We start from the raw sequence: 13,555 nt of genomic DNA on the forward strand, positions 1-13,555 counted from the left end.
GAGGCAGTAGCTAGACTGACGGAAGGATTCTTTCATTGACCTAGTCCTGTCTACACTGGGGCTTAGTTTAGCTTAACTGCATCTAGAGACGTGATTGTGACCGCTCGGGACAGCACTTTGAACTCCGATGCACTAGCCAGGTACACAGGAAAAGCCCCGTGAACTTTTGAATTTCATTTCCTGTTTGGTCAGCGTGGCGAACTCAGCAACACAGGTGACCATGCAGTCCCCCCAGAGTCGTAGAGAAGAGAATGTTTCTACGCTCCCCCTATCATCTCCATCCCTGAGGTTACTGCAGATTAGAAGGCGGAAAAAAAAAAAAACGCACTCGCGATGACATGTTTTCCAAGCTCATGCAGTCCTCCTGCACTGATAGGGCACAGCTTAATACTTGGAGGCATTCAGTGGCAGAGGCCAGGAAAGAATTAAGTGAGCACGAAGAGCGGAGGCAGGACACGATGCTGAGACTAATGGGAGAGCAAACGGACATGATGAAGCATCTGTTGGAGCTGCAGGAAAGCCATCAAAAGCACAGACCCCCGCTGCATAGCCACCTACCGTCCTCCACATGTTCCATAGCCTCCTCATCCAGACACCCAAGAATGCGGGGGTGGGAGACTCTGGGCACCCAGCCACTCCACTCCAGAGGATGGCCTAAGCAACAGAAGTCTGTCATTCAAACAGTTTGATTTTTAGTGTGGCTACAATAAGCAATGTGGCCTTGTCCTTCCCTCCTCCCCCGTCCCACCTGGGCTACCTTGGCCGTTCTCTCTCTTTTTTTTAAGAAATAAAGAAAGAATGCATGGTTTCAAAACAATAGTTACTTTATTTCAAAGGGGGGAGGGTGGTTGGCTTACAGGGAATTAAAAATCAACAAAGGGGGCAGGTTTGCATCAAGGAGAAACACACAACTGTCATACCAAAGCCTGGCCAGTCATGAAACTGGTTTTCAAAACCTCTCTGATGCATAGCGCACCTTGCTGTGCTATTCTAGTCACCCTGGTGTCTGGCTGCTCAAAATCAGACACCAGGTGATTTGCCTCAACCTCCCATCCTGCAATAAATGTCTCCCCCTTACTCTCACAGATATTATGGAGCACACAGCAAGCAGCAATAACAATGGGGATGTTGGTTGCGCTGAGGTCTAACCAACAGCACCAGCGAGCTTTTAAACATCCAAAGGCACATTCTACCACCATTCTGCACTAGCTCAGCCTTTAGTTGAACAACTCCTTAATACTGTCCAAGCTTCATGAGCCATGGGAGCAAGGGGTAGGCTGGGGTAGGTGCGACCGTGCGGTGCTGCTGGCTGGGAGAGCAGCCGGAGGCAGAAGCCTCCAGCTCGCAGGAGAGCAGAGTTGCAGCGGACGCGGTGGAGCCATAAACCATGCCCTGGAGGTTGCTAGGAGCCGGGAAGGGAAGATGTTCCCAGAACCCCCAGCCAAGCTACATGTCCGACAAGGACAGCTACCAGTCCTACTGTACTGTCTGCTGCGAAGGCACCCAGGAGGACCAGAACGGATCCCCCAAGCTCGTCACTGGAGAGCAGAATTGCAGCAGAAGCGGTGGAGCCGTACACCATGGACGAGGATGGCTAGCAGTCCTACTCACCATCTGCTGCGAAGGCACCCAGGAGCTGCTGCTGTGTAGCAATGCCAGCTGCTGCAGGTGCTTCTGTGTCGAATGCTTGGAGGTCCTGGTAGGGCACGGTACCTCGGCCAAGGCAAAAGAGCAAGAGCCCTGGAGCTGTTCCATGTGTCAACCACAGAAGTGCTATAGGGTATGTGGTGAGGCGGTGCCCCACCCCCTGAGAAAAAGGGCTGAACCAGCAGCCAATCAGAGCAGGGAAAGAAGCATCCAATCAGGACAGGGCTAGGTCCTATATAAAGGCTGCCTAGCAGAGGAGAAGGCAGTCACTCCCTGACTAGCAAGGGAGAAGGACTGGCTCCTGAGGTAAGGAGCAGCACCTCAGACAGAGCAGTGCTGGGCAAGCTTGGGGGAGCAGAACGGCGCTCTAGCCCGTTACCTGAGAGGGTGCGGCCCCTGCTAAGTAAGGGTCAAGAAGGTGCATGGGGCCAAAGGGGAACTGGCCCCAGGGAAACTAGGCAGACAAGAGGGGAGAGAAGAAGGGCAGAGGGAGGCTGCCTCTAGAGGGTCACTGGGTTGGGACCCAGAGTAGCGGGTGGGTCTGGGCCCCAACCTTCCCCCTTCGCATTGCACCTGGCCGTTGAGGAGAGGGGCCGAGACAGAGCACAACTTGCCCCTGAGACAAGGGGCTAGACTATAGGGTTGTGGTTGGCCACCAAGGCAGGTGCAAGCAGAAGGACTGCTGTTAACAACTGCCCCTGGAAGGGGGTGAGACCAGAGGAGTGGGCACTGCCAGAGGGCGGTGTCCTGAAGTGGACAACAACTGTCCTGAAGGGGGTGCTGCCGAGCAGGGAGCAACACGGGTCCCAGGGCAGCAGAGCAGATGATGGGCAAGACACCACACGCTGAGGACGCCCCTCAGTGGTCATGAGCTAATTCCCGGAGTGACCAGCGGGAGGCATCAGCGGTAGCGAGTCTTGACCCTGTCATAGAGTGTTACAGCACTGACTGGACTGGAATGTACGGCTGCAAGACTTCTTCACCAGCGACAAAGGACAGGAATATGATGCACCTAAAATCTAAAAAGGCCTGCACATTTCCCAGAGTCACTACCCTTGATAACAGAACATCAATGATTATATTGGCTACTTGGATCACAGCAGCCACCCACAACAGCAGCTGTGACTGTGAGCTGAGCGGGCTCCATGCCTGCGGTGGTATGGCGTCTGCACAGGTAACCCAGGAAAAAAAGCGTGAAACGATTGTCTGCTGTTGCTTTCACAGAGGGACAGGCGCCTGACGCCATGTGCCCAAAACCACCTGCAACAATGTTTTTGCCCCATCAGGCATTGGGAGCTTAATCCAGAATTCCAATGGGTGGCGGAGACTGCGGGAACTGGGGATAGCTACCCACAGTGCACCGCTCCATAAGTCGATGCTAGCCACAGTAGTGAGGATGCACTCCGCTGACTTAATGTGCTTAGTGTGGACATACACAATCAACTGTATAAAATCAAATTCTAAAAATCGACTTCTATAAAATCGACCTAATTTCGTAGTGTAAACATACCTAGAGTTTCCTGGTAAAATGGAAAGTCCTGAAAAGATTTATGCACAATATGTAGGTTTACATGCTGTGAGTAGCCCTACTGAAACCAAGGGATGCATTCATAGCAGCTGACCCAAAATACAGAGGACTACATTTTAACAATCTTGTGTAATGTTATTGTTTTCTCTTAGCCTTACAACAGATTTAAAGATATAAACAGAACTAAATATATTGCTATCCTATCTCTGATCCTGAATATGAGAATAAAGAAATAAATCAGCTGAAATCTGCTTTCCAAAGAAGGCTGTGCCCTGTATCAGATGGTAACAGCACTCTATGGTATTTCTTTCCACAAGCTGACAGTTATTTTACAATAATATGCAAGGCTGTGGGATGAATCTTCTCAGATTTTGCTCACTCCCAGAATTACATTCATTTTGAGTCAGAATGCTACAGCAAGTCTATGACTTGCTAAGACTCAATCAGAAATGCAGATGCGCACAGCAAAAGAAGAAAATATCTGGGGTGTCAAAGAAATAGAGAGGGGCTGTTGTGAAAATAATCACTGTCCTCAAGTAGTGACCTGCTGACTTTTTATATCAAGAAACAGTCTTTAAATCCATCTGCAGCAAGGTCGGTTCCATCTATCAAGTGAAAGGTAATGGGCCAAATCCACGTAACAATCTCTACTTCAGCTTGCCCACCTCATGGATCAGTCTGGCTCATTGTGCTTTATAAAGTCAGAAATGATGACGGCTATCAACACCCTCTTTGATGTGCATAAAGCCAAGGTCAGCTCCGAGTGCAAATATTAATGGGTTCCCTGATACAGAACTGAAGGCAAACTTCCTCATGAGTTCTGCCCATCAAAGCCCACATTTTACGTTTGTAAGCCCCTCCTTGGCTCTATCGGGCCTGTTATGATGCCCTTGCCATTAAGATTCACCTCATCACCATTTGGCAAGCAGACGTTCCATGACACAGATCCCAGCCCTATTTTAACAAGACTTTATTGTTCATATTTCCATTTCCTGAATTCACAAATGTGTTCTCTGCTGCAGATGGTCTCCAATTCTGCTGAGCAAGCTTTGACCTCCAGTCACTTCTGTGGAGCTTCTCTTGATTTGCAGCTGGTTCAAGCAAGAGCAAAATCAGGGCCTTGGGATTAAAATTAAAAAAAAATACATTTTTGTAATGTATTAATTTCTTTGCCAGGCTAATAAGACATCCTGAAAGACAAGCAAATTTGAAACTCTTCTTGTTATCCATGATGTGTTAAATTGTTCTATAAGCTAAAAATAATACATTAAATTAAAATCTTAATAAAGCAATTTCCAAGGACACACTTCTGATCAGTGCGTGTGGTTATTTGAAGTCTGCTGTAGCTGCCAATCCTTCACAGATTTCTGAGTCACACTGAAATGTAGAAATTAGTGTTTAGAAATTACAGAGCCAAAGAGGAGTCAAATGACTGCAAGTCACAGACTGTCACTCTGCAAAACTTTCTGCACTGTTGATAATCATACGATATACCTTTATCTCGCTCATTGCAGGTTTGACAGCTGAGGAGTAAACTTGCATTATAAAAGGAAGACTCTGAAGGACATGTTGACCACCGTTCACCTCCCTATGTCATTTAATACACCTGTGAACCTGGGTGATTCAAATAGTGCCAGGGCAGGACGTACAGCAACCACCATCCTCCCTTGTGGTTTTCCTCTGACATCCCCACCCTAAGAGAAAAGGGGGTTATCAGCCTGCCTAAGAGTTTGGTCTGAATGGCCAGAGGGCTTTTGCTGAGAGGTGTGTGTGTGTGTGTGTGTAGGCAGAACACCTAGAAACTGAGAACAGAGAGAGGCAGAAAAACAAGAAAGCCAAGCAGTAGCCATTGAGCACAATGTGACCCTGGGAAAAACTACAGAGATTGTGGGTCTGGTGTTGGCTAAAGAGGCTTAGGCTGTAAGCTAAGAAACTGCTTCTTTTGTTCTTGGGTCCTCTTGCATCAAACAAAACACTAGATTCCATCAACTTCTATTTGCAATTGGAACATCTCCAGGGCACTGAAGTTTGACTAGCCACTTGGGTCAAAAAGGAGCAACGATACAGTGCTCATAAATTATGACAGGCAATGTCAAATGTGCCATCCCTCTCCCTCTACCTAACTAATGCTGTCCACATTTTGGGCTAGCTGGCCCTTTAATTATCCTCCCTTTTCTTCCTGGAAAATAGGTCACTTCCTGCAGGGCTTCCACCTCTAGGGCCCTATGCTTTGGTTTGTGCTGGCAGAAACCTTGCACTGAAACTGACCCCATAACCAATAGGTGCCAGGCTTTATGGGTACATTCTGGAAAGTGGGCCTACCCCATCAATGCTTGAGTCTTGGGAACAACCAAAATTTTGCTAAGAAGGGGGCCTAGGTTACCTGCCTAGCTGCATACCCCATCATGCTGGATGGATGGGTGGCAAGACCAAATTTGAGAATCATTGCAACTGGGTGCAGTGTGTCACAATGCCACTCAAATTTGGCCTGGCCACCCTTCCATCATGTCATGCCTACCTTGGGATTCACTCCCCAAACATAGAGGTGTCTGTCCCTTAAATTTCCACTGGGGGCTTCGCCTCCTAACCCCTGAGCACCACTAATGTTGTTACAAACCCGACACTTAAGCTTCTTTCTCTACTGAACTGAAGATACAGTGAGATCCCAAATGAACCAGGAAGAATTTTAGTAATGTAAGAAATAGGTGCTAGAAGAACATGTGTATGAAAACTTAGCATCGTTATAAACAAAAAGACTATCTTTTGTTCTGATAATGAAATAAAAGACACTGGCAAGTGAATGTATAACTTGTTCAACCCCCTTGGGAGTAGGTTTAGCAGCTGTTCCTGCAAAAGAAAACAAAGATGTGCTACAAGAATGAATAACAGTGAAAACAATTGGTGGAGTGCCACAAATGCACACTTCTATTTTATACACACCTAAAAACGTATAGTTACATTTTCCTATAAATAATCAGGCTGTTGTCTGACTTGTAAGTTTGAATCTTGTTAGAATGTGAAAGAAGTGTAGATTTTCTAATACAAAGGAATGGTTTCTACCATCTCCGGCTGAAGGTGATTCTGTCCCATCCTACTTGACGACCTGAACTCAGTTAAACATGCCTTCATCACCTCCCATCTTCACAACAGCAATGCAGTATACCGATTATGAAGCCATCAGCCCTTAGAAAACTCCAACTAGCACAGAAAATTGCAGTCTGTCTTCTCAGTGACATGGTGTAACAATCTGGGGAATCTATGTACAGCTTATGAATTCTGTTTGATACTGGGCAATCTTTTATGTATCTGTGTCAGACTATAGCCCTCATTTTGAATATGGGCATTGTTTGAATTCTCTGTTGTCCTTTTACTTCCAAGATGGACAGGCATTCCAAGGATAGTGGCACAGGGATAACAATAGAGGGTCGTTAACTTTAAGTGTTCTCCCTTTGAAGTGGAACCACCTTCTCCAGTAGGTTGGCTCCTATCCAGAAGAACTTTATCAGGGTGAAAGTTGCCTGGGAAATGGAATCATCTACTATGGGTCTATGGTCACCTGTTGATGCTGATCTACAGGTTAAGTGACATAAGAGACTGGAGGTTTATAAAAGGGTAGGTGCTTCTCTACCCTGGTCTGGTCGTCTTGGCCACTTTCACAAGCTCTAGCTGAAGGGACATTACGTTTAGAGTATATATTTTTTTTCTCCCACATGATCTGCTCCCTCTTGTGCTTTAATGCTTAAGAGTTAGAAATCTTTTGCTAATCCTATGTCTAGTTGCTTGCACCCCTGCAGAGGTAAACTGAAGTCTCACACCTTTGGCGGGATTCTGAGGAATGTGCAAGACTGTTGGCAAGGCTTGGGAAAGATAGACCTTCCTTCAGGACCTTGGCATTTGGACCAAGAAGGGTGTCAGACACATCTGCACCTAGATCACATCCCTGGAGGCTTAAAGCTAGGGATGGTGCTTAAACTTTGACCAGCCCCAGTGAGCTAAGGGCACATGGGAGTCAAACTGCTATGAGGGAATTGAAACACTGAGTGTACAGCAGATCTGATCAGTGATACATGGATTATTATGAGCACATCAAACTTGTCCTTCATTCTCTAGGTTGGCTTCCCATAGGATATCAGTTCAGATTCAAGGTCTCTGTCCTTTTTGGTCTGGGTTTAGGATTACCTAAAGATTTCCTTGGGAGTGCAGACCACAATCGACAATTCCACTCCTCAGGCACGATGGAACTTCCTACCACAAGAGTAAAGTTCTTTCCCTTGTGCTGGAGATGGTTTTCTTGGAGCCCAATCTGAGGCAGTGAAATGAACTCCCCCAGAAACTAAGGACCATCACAAACCTCACCACATTCTGCTCCAAATGCAAGGTGCACATTTTCAACCTGCATTTTCTGATATAAATACCTTAAAAACACAAAACACAAATAAAACCCTACCAAAACTCTCCACTACACCCACAATTCCCCCCTCCTCATGCTCACCCCCAGGGAAACAATGAGAAATGCAATGAATCACATATGTCAGATGTTAGTCTGCTCACTTAATGCGCTACTGGAATGTGCTCAGATACTATGGTGATGGGGGCAGAATAAGAACCTATGTAGAAGGTTCATGGTTCATACCTTCAAGAAGACAAAATAAAAATCTGACTGAATGTGGTACTTTAATTGACTTCATATTGACTACTCAAGTGCTTAAAGTTAAGCATGTGATTTTCTGATAGCAAGGAGTAAAGCCCGTGGTTTGAGCATGTCACATCACCAGCAGGTGCTATGCAAGCTTCCCCCAACCTACGTCAGTCAATGTACCTCATTCTTCACCAGAAATGTTCCCTATTACAAGCCTATGCCTCTCTTATGTAGAGTTGTTGTAGCTGTGTTGATCCCAGGATATTAGAGGCAAGATGGGGGAGGTAATGTCTTTTATTGGACCAGCTTCTGTTGGTGAGAGAGAATCTTTCGAGCTTATACAGAGCATTTCTCCAGACCTGAAGAAGAGCTCTGAGTAAGCTCGAAAACTTTGTCTCTCCCACCAACAGAAGCTGGGCCAATAGAAGATATTACCTCACCCACCTTGTATCCCTTGTGTAGAGGCTACCTGATGTGTTGTGGTGAGCCAAACTGTGTGGGTGTTTGTTATTTCAAATAAGAACTATGATGAAACCACCAAATTCATTTTCATTTGTGATCTTAGCTCCCACTGAGGCACTGATTCCCCCCCCCCGCCCCATCCCTCACACACTGCAATGTTTCTAATGAAGAATTAATGAAATGTTAATTGCTTATGCAAATTTAGAGAAGTAGACAATGAGGGTTGTACCAGGAGTTTAAGGGGCATAATGCTGCTCTGGATGTTTGCATAACTGCCATTAATATTAACTGGAGTTACGTGCACATCAAAAGCAGAATGTAGTTCAGAGAGTGTTAGCTCAAATTGTTATGAAATAAACCATTTAATGTTATAGCTGCCTTTTGCCCATCTGTCTTCCTTCTACTGTACATCTTATTTTACACCTTGATATCTGGTCATCTAGCATTACAATGCTCTGGATGGCTTTGAAAGAGGTTTAACACGTGTACTTATATTACAAAGTTTGGGAAAATTATTCAGAAATACTGGTTGCAAACAAAATACAAAAACTGTCTATCTTAACCATTGGACAACTGTATGGGATCTTTCAAGCTTCATTGGCAAGGCAGATTACAAGAAAATATAGAAAGGGTTAATTTTGCACAAAAGCAAAACCAGGGTGAGAGTTGGTTGGGAGAGAATTTAGTAACCTAAGACAGTGTTTAAGGACTGACTAGTTTTACAAGAAGAGTATCTAAAACACTGTTTCACCAGCGAGCTCTCTGACACATGTCCGTAGTGCCAAGGCCCTGTACAGTGTCTGCCCTAATAACATAGTGCTCTATTTTCTACCACTCCCTTTCTCCCTGCTCACAGGTCACCTTCCTTAACGTGTCTCCTGTCTCCATGGGCACTTGCTTTGTACAATTTTTGGTAGGGCCAGGGGTCAGGGATTGAAGCCCCCAGCAGGGATGTAAGGGGCCCCACCACCTATACTTGGGGATCCCAGGGTCTATCTGCACCCCCAAGTGAGCTGCCACAACCCCATTTCTAATCTAAAACAACTCCATCCCCATATAACCTAGACCCCTAGAAGCTTCCCAGGCATCTCCAGCCTCTTACGAAGCCCTATTCACCCAGCCCCTTGATACAACCCCCTGGCTCCCCCTGAATCCCCTTACCCCAACTCCCTTTGAGGTCATCAAGTACTCTAGGATGTCTCATCTACCCCAATCTCCCTGGACTCCTTGGCTGGCCAGGCCCTCTTCTGGCACCCCTGCCTGGGGCCTTTACCCCCATACACCCTGATGTACCCAGCTCCTAAATACACTCTCCTGGTTCCCTACCCTATGCACCCACATGGCCCCCAGGATACAGGATCCCCTCTCCTGCCCTGCAGCCTCCACCCAATGCTCCCTCCCTAGCACCCCAGTGTCCCCAAGCTCCCATGCCCCACAACTCTCCCTGTGCCTCAGCTCTCCTCATACCTGACCAGGCCAGGAGATCCCCTAGCTCCCTATGCAACTCCTGCCCCAATTCTACAGGCCCCTATCCATCCCCCTATGTACCTCAGAGGTCCCACTCATCTTCTCAGGCCCCTCATACACCCCACCTTGGCTCTCCGGCCCCTCATGCATCCCCCACTCCTTGGTTTCATGTCCCCTGCCTTCGCTCACCAAGCCATGTTGTAACACCACTCACTCTGGATTGCAACACTGCTCCGTCATGACAGGGGGCGGCCAGGCCAAATTTAAGGGAGGGGCATTGTGACCTGGCACACAGGGTTGCAACACAGCTCAAAAATGTGTGTGGGAGTGGGACGGTGGGGCAATGGCCCTTTGCCACACTCCTCCAGCCCACCCCCATCTCTATTGCCCATGTGCTTTCATCTCTTTTGTACAGTGCCCAGGCTGACTCACTCCAAAAAGTACCTACAATTATTTTATATAACATGAAATACTGGGGGGATGAGACCACTTTTGAAATTATTATTAAGGCCCTGTAGGCCCTTATAATCCAGCACCTATGCCCATCTCCTGTACCTCTCCTCCACTCAAGTCTTGGCATCTTTTCCAATGATGCACTTTGAGGCTTATGCTTGGCACTCATGGCCTTTGCTTTTGAGTCAAAGTTACATTCCACCTCGAAACATGCTTCAGCCCCAGACTTTTGACCATCATCATCAAAATATAATATGAAAGTTGAAAAAGGTAACCAGACATGCTGCACTGTTCACACAGGGCCAAATGGGACCCAATTCCATCACTAGGAGTTTTGCTATAGACAAAAGTGAAGGCAAGGTCTGCCCCTCAATGAGTGATTTATTTGTCCTTGTCTTAAGGACAGCCAACCACAGACAGCACATAATTTACTTGATCAATTTAGCTTCTCTTTTTGCTGATGGAATGTCCAAAAGCGGATCACAGTTCCGTCACATTTATTCATTGTTGGGACGTACTTGAAGAATTTACATTGGCTTTTTCTGTTTTTCACTCTAGGGACTGATTGGGTGCAGTTTCTGTAAGTAATTCAGCCCTTCTTCATTGACCTGTGAGCAGCATTGGCTATTGGTCCTGTAGGTCACATAGCATTGTATCTGTTTTCCAATTGGATGAGTGTAACTCTCACTGGTTAGGAGAAGGACAGTTTGAAGATGCTGCTGGGGGTTTTGACTCTCTCAGAGAGGGCTTAGGGAAAAGGAGGAGATCAACAAGATAAAGGAATTATGGACATGTTTAAACCCTTGTGTAGCAGAGCAGTGACTCACCCCTGCGGCGCCTCCTGCTGGTCTCTCAGGGAATTACCTCTTCCAGCCTCCAGAGTGCCCTCTGCAGGCCAGTATCTTGCTGCCACTGGCCCCCCGCCATGTCTCTTCCAGACCCCGGTGCCCCTCTCCCTGGGGCACCACCCCTGGCAGTACCCCCAGTGTCACTGGGTCTCCCCCTCCCAGGGGAGACCCCAACCCCCACCTTGCCTCAGTATATGGCTACTGCCCAGTCACCATTCACTGGGGCAGACTGCAGTATATAAGCCACTCATCACAGGCAAGGGGGGTTTGGACCTGCTGCCTCTGCATACCTGTGGGCTGCCCCCTGTAACCCCAGTACCCTTTTTGGCCTTACACTAGGCCTGCAGCATTTCCAGGCCAGACCCCCAGCTCCTCTGGCCTTCCCCCAGCCCTGCTCCACCTTAGGTACCCAGGTACACTCCCCAGTAGCCAGGCCCTTCTCCCTCTAAAAGCAGAGAGACTCTCTGCTCCTGGCCCACTGCCCTCTTATAAGGGCCAGCTGAGCCCTTACTGGGGCGTGGCCACAGCTGAGGCTACTTCCCCAATCAGCCTGGGAGCTTCTTGACCCCAGCCACAGCCCTCTCCTGGGCTATTTTAAGCCCCACATCCTGCTGCACCGTGACTTTCTGGATCATACAGGTCTTGCCTGCTGCATCATTCCTATGAAAACTAGATGACTGTGAAATTTACTGGTTGGGTGTAAATATTACCTGTTAGTTTTATTGCATCCCAGTCACAGAAAACCACTGTATGCGCTACATGTTCCCCTCTGTTTCTGATAAATAGAAAACATGGCTTTGCTGCCGCTCCCTGCTAAGGGATTTAAGCTATGACTGCACTGCTCCATAGTTTGGACTACGGGGGTGTGAATACTGATGCACACCAATGTGTTGCACTGTAACTCCTGTAGGCGGATGCTTCAGGCGTGATCTGAAAGGTTCCTAGCTTTGAATGTCATCAGATCCTTGCTTAGCTCCTTGAATGTGATGATGGGTGTGACAAACTGGGAAAACGTTTGTATTATCTTTTGTTAATACATGTGTAACTCCTTATTCAGCTTGGTATGCATATAGTTCAATCAAAGGAGGCTGTAAAGGGGTTGTTACAGAACCCAAGAAAAGTAAAACAATGGCACAGATAAGGCAACCTCTCAGGTATCCTGCTTCAAATGAGTTTAGAGAACAATGGATGGCCCATCACCTGGTGGGAGAATTTACCTAGCTGGCTCCATCCTAGCTAGGATGTTTTATGTTTCCCAAGGCTGAGACCCTAAAAGGTCAAAAGATGTTGACTGTGAACAATTCTCTCTCCTCTTTCTGCCAGAGGCACATTTTAACCAGAGAGGATGGCCAGGATGTGTCAGCGAAAGGGCTGACAGAAGCCAGACCCACCTGAACAATGGATAGAGAGGTTAAACTTGGGTAAAGGAATATGCATGCCGGCCTCTTTGTTATTTTAAATCTACTTCTTTAAGTGCTCTGTACCTTTTGGGCAAAATAAATCATGCTTTGTTTTGAAGATGTTTGTCTCACTGCAAACATATGGCTGTCACAGGCTCCCAAAGAGAGAACTGGTAGGGTCCAAGCCCAACTGGACCTGCTGAATTAGCCACAGAAGTGCAGCTATCCCAATGACAAGAGAATTCCCAATGCCCACTGACTCAATCAAGCGCTGCCCCATCCCATATAAAATATATAGGGTTGCTGATTTTTTTGTGGGGAGGGAGTGAATGCACGTGAATGTAGCATTCATATTCTGCAAGCATTTACACAAGTAAAATTCAACTATTCAGATGTTTGTGGATTTTCATGTATTTGTGATAAATCTGTGGCCAGTTAGGGACTTCACGGGTGATTCTATGCTGCACCCAATGGCAACATGGAACTTCATGGTGTCATGGAGATAGAAATCACCCTCCTGCTGCCAAAAAACAGACTCCTACCACTTCAGCGTTTGTATCCTCGTTATCAGTACAAACCATATGACACACACACTCACATGGAAATGATACACATACGCACCAGCCAGTTCTTATTATTGCTGATCCTTTCATTCTATTTTAGTCTATTTCAGCTGGTACTCAATAGTCAAATCTTTATGATGCTACAATTCCAAGAATGGATGGAACACTGGGAATTTGAGACGTATGCTAGGTCAATTAAATAGGCCTTCACCATGAGGTAACAGAAGCTTTTAACAGGTACATAAGATATTAAGCTACCTTTGACTGCTCTTGAATAATAATAAAAGTATCTAAAATAAGGGGTTTTACTACAAATAAAATACTTCAGCAGTTTGATTTCTCAACGCAAAGGATAATATTTGGCAGCATAATCAAAACATCTTACATAGCATGGTGCTTTCATTTTCTAATGGGTTTGTATGATATTTCAGTGGATTTTAGGAGTGTTCAAAGCAATACGATATGGTCATTAACTGTTATTTGCTTAATAATGGTACCCTGTTGTTAAGAGAAATACTTCTTCAAATTGCATCCAAAGCCCTAGAAAT

General features: G+C 46.5%; 1 long non-coding RNA gene across 1 annotated transcript; it reads right to left on the reverse strand.

Moving 5' to 3' along the window:
• Positions 1–4,128: 4,128 nt before the first annotated feature.
• LOC122462008 lies at positions 4,129–11,067 on the reverse strand. The gene is made up of 2 exons (XR_006284327.1): positions 11,024–11,067; positions 4,129–4,294 (listed from the first exon to the last, which is right to left on the reverse strand). It is a non-coding gene; the product is annotated as an uncharacterized LOC122462008 (long non-coding RNA).
• Positions 11,068–13,555: the final 2,488 nt, after the last annotated feature.

This window comes from Chelonia mydas, chromosome 10 (genome assembly GCF_015237465.2).
Source record: "Chelonia mydas isolate rCheMyd1 chromosome 10, rCheMyd1.pri.v2, whole genome shotgun sequence".
Lineage (NCBI taxonomy): Eukaryota > Metazoa > Chordata > Testudines > Cheloniidae > Chelonia > Chelonia mydas.